Raw genomic sequence first — 3814 nt, 5'->3', positions numbered from 1 at the left:
ATTCCTCTTTCCCGGGTTGTAAGTGTTTGAAAACCGGTTTCCTTGGGCATAATTGACCTGGTTTGAGTTTAATTCAGTCAACAGATTGCATTCTGGTACAAGATGTCCTTTGGTTCCACATATTTCACAATCTACAACTACTGTGGTTGTAGGATTTGCAAATATGTGTTCAACCTTCAGGGCTAAAGTGTCCATTTTAGCTTTCATCATGTCCATACAATTGACCTCATGTATTCTTCCTTTCGTCTCCCTTTTCTCCACTGATGCTCGTTCTAACTCCCATTGGTAATGGTTTTGTGCCATATCTTCTATGAGAGCGCAAGCGTCAGAGTAAGCTTTGTTCATCAGAGCACCACCGGCAACAGCGTCGATGGACATCTTTGTCTTATAGTGAAGTCCATTATAAAATGTGTGAATAATCAACCTTTGGTGTAGGACATGGTGTGGACAAACTCTTAGTAGTTCTTTATATCTTTCCCAAGCTTCAAAAAGTGATTCACCCTGATTTTGAGTGAATCGGGTTATTTGGTTTCGAAGGACAGCGGTCTTACTCGAGGGGAAATATCTTGCAAGGAACACCCTCCTGAGGTCTTCCCAAGTAGTTGTCAAGTTATCCAGAAGGGAATCTAACCCAGACCGTGCTCTATCTCTAAGGGAAAATGAGAATAGTCTTAGACAAATTTCCTCAGGTGAATCACCATTGGTCTTGAATGTATCAGCTAGTTGGATAAAAACTTTTAAATATTGATTTGGGTTCTCTGTAGCGAGACCCGCATATTGATTTTGTTGTACTAGTTGTAATAAATAGGGTTTTAATTCGAAATTATTAGCAGGAATAGACGGGTTTACTATAATAGAACTAGGTTCTTTGTTAGAAAGTTGGGCAAATTCCTTAAGTGGTCTTCGGTTATGATCTTTGGCTATTTCTCTTCTAATTCTTTGGAGCAAACGACGTGTGCGAGCGTGTCGCTCTGGTTCAACTATTGTGCCTTTCTAAACTTCCGATTGCAAGACCACAATTTGACCCTAAGATCCCTAATGCAATTTCATCATATGCATTAGCATTGGGATCATACCTTAGCATCCTCCTTACCCCTCTCTCATTGGGTTTGTTTTGGGAGAGATCACCAAGCACTATGTGATTATATCATACTTGTATATTATCATTTTACAAACCAAAATACCAAAAATATGTCTTTGAATTTGCCTAATTCTTTTTTAGGTAGGGCATGATCACCATTGATCTATCAAGTTCATATCTAGGGTTTGAGACCCTCATGACAAGGAGCACAACCATGAATTGATCCAAGAAGGGTTGTGAGCATCATATATGAGTTCCATTGATCTCTACATGTCATATTGATAAAATATTCTTCAAGAGTTTGAAGGGACACTTCAAAATTCATCATTTTATGCATATATGATTGTAGCGGTGTATTCGTCACTTTATGATTGATTGATTAAACCAAAAGCAAAGTATATAAAGAATCGAGTCGCCACCGCACTTTTATTTTTCCAAAGGAATGGCCAAAAAGCGAACAAAAGCCTAAGAAGTTTTACACATAGAAAACTAATGAAAAGATCAGAGATCGGGGTAAGGGGTAAATTACGCAATGGGAAGGTGTTAGGCACCCAAAACGTCCTAGGTACTCCTAGGGAGCCCTTTTCACACTTGTTGTAGGAAATGTTATTTGTTTATGAAATATTTATTGTGCAAACATTGATTGAAGGGATGAGAAAAGAATGTACAAGTTATTATTTTTTGTGTTTGGATGGATAACCATTGCCTACGTACCTTTCCATGGAAGGTAAGGATCAAAACATCGTAGTTCGGCTAAAAGATTTCCAAAATATGAGTGGGTTCATTTTAAACAAAAGCCCTAAGGTCTTTCGTTATCCACGGGAGAAAACTCAACCTTATAAAACCACAAGTCCACCATGTGAGAAAAGCTTCAACTTGCTAGTGAAGGGTTGACCCTATAATAAGCAAGGAAGTCTTATAATTCAATCACTAAGGACAAAAGGTGAGATTAACATCAACCACTAAGATAATTGAGATCTATGGCTAATGTATGAAAACTTATCAAAGATGGACAAAGCCACAAAACAATTGAATGAGTGAAATTAACCAATTAGGATTTATTCACAAAAGATGGTCAAAGTATGATTAAAATTCAATTAAGAAGAAGTATTATGAAAATGAAGTTTGAAAATCAAAGGCTTAAGGCCTAGGTTTCTAGTTTGAAAAGAAGTGAAAATGTTCGCACAATAGTTTTCAAGTTTGAGGTTAATATGCAAATGGAGGTTTAAGAAACAAAAAGGTGGGAGGGTGAGGGAGTGTAAAACTTCTTAGATGTTCACCTCTTGAGATCATATGTAGATGATTCAAGTGATTCCTTTGGAATAGGCAACAAGTAATAGCAAATAAACAAAGCAAATGGATACCGGATGCCAATCAATGGACTTACACCAATCTCACAAAACAAACTGGATACCGGATACCAATCAATGGATTTACACCAATCTCCTAAACCAAACATGGATATCAGATGCCAATCAATGGACTTATACCAATCTCCTAAGGCAAAATGAAACAATGATACCAGATGCCAATCAATGGACTTATACTAGTCTCACAAGAATGATCATAGGAAACAACTGCCAATAAATGGGCTTACAATTGACTCCTCACAAGAAACAAATAGCAAATGCAATAAGCAAGAGGAAACAAGTTGCCAATAAATGGTCTTACACTCGACTCCAAGGAAATAGGATGCCAATAAATGGTCTTAGTCCCAACTCCTTCCAGATCATAGGAAACAATGGCCAATAAATGGACTTACAATTGATTCCTCAATGGACAAACAAAGATGTCACAAAGATATGAACAATGATCATGCAATGATGTACAATTAATGATGATAAATGCACAGAGGCACACACAAGCAACTATGCACAGATGAATCAAGCAATCAGACAAACCAGCCAATTAGCACACATTATACACAAGCAAGGTTAGGCTTTACAGCCAACTGGAATGGGGTATTTTGTGCTCTTAACCCTAACATTGAGAGTTAGGGTGAAGCAGATGAAATGGAGATGAGGGTTATGCCTCATAGCTCTTATCCCTGGCCTGGGAGAGCTTTAAACAATAGAAGATGTGGGAGTTCAGAAAGTAGGAACTCTTCTCCACAAGTGATTTGACTCTATAAGATCTTGGGTTATTATTCACAATGCATCAACACACTGTGTGAGCAAAGTGAATGACACACTGAATAGCAGGAGATGGATTACACATCTCTTTTATCTGCCAATTGCCTCATAAGAGGACTTTTCCTGCTTGGCACAAAGATAAACAAACACAAGCATTGCCTCTTAAGGAGGACCTCAGACAGGTGCCTCCCCACATAACAGGACAGGTCTTCCAGACTACATGAAGATTAGAGGTTATACCTAAGTGGTTAAGCAACCAAGCAAAAGCAAGTTCAAAGTGAACTTAAAGCAACTAATGTACCTGTGGAAACATCAAACAAATCAGTACAAAGTTCAGACAACTAAACAACAGTCAATAAGCAACAAACAATCCCAATGTACACAATGTGTAAGCCAAAAGTCAAACTAAAATGAGTCAACATCAACCTACAAAACACACAAAGATTAGTAATCAAAGGCAAACATCAATGCTCAAGTGATGAAGCATCAACAACTATGGAACTTGGATGTTCAACCTGAAATCAAAGCTCAAATGTGAGAGGCAAACCACTAGGTCAAAGCCTAGGGTCAAAGATGGAGAAAAAATTCAAAACAGAATCTG

General features: G+C 37.9%; 1 non-coding gene across 1 annotated transcript; it reads left to right on the top strand.

The window, feature by feature from the left end:
- Window positions 1–435: 435 nt before the first annotated feature.
- On the top strand, window positions 436–540 carry LOC127134185 (small nucleolar RNA R71). The gene has a single exon (XR_007807941.1). It is a non-coding gene; the product is annotated as a small nucleolar RNA R71 (small nucleolar RNA).
- The last annotated feature ends 3274 nt before the right edge of the window (window positions 541–3814 follow it).

The sequence above is a fragment of the Lathyrus oleraceus genome, chromosome 3 (genome assembly GCF_024323335.1).
Source record: "Lathyrus oleraceus cultivar Zhongwan6 chromosome 3, CAAS_Psat_ZW6_1.0, whole genome shotgun sequence".
Taxonomy (NCBI): Eukaryota; Viridiplantae; Streptophyta; class Magnoliopsida; order Fabales; family Fabaceae; genus Lathyrus; species Lathyrus oleraceus.
The sequence above is the reverse complement of the archived record's forward strand: the minus strand, read 5'-3'. Positions and strand labels throughout refer to the sequence as shown.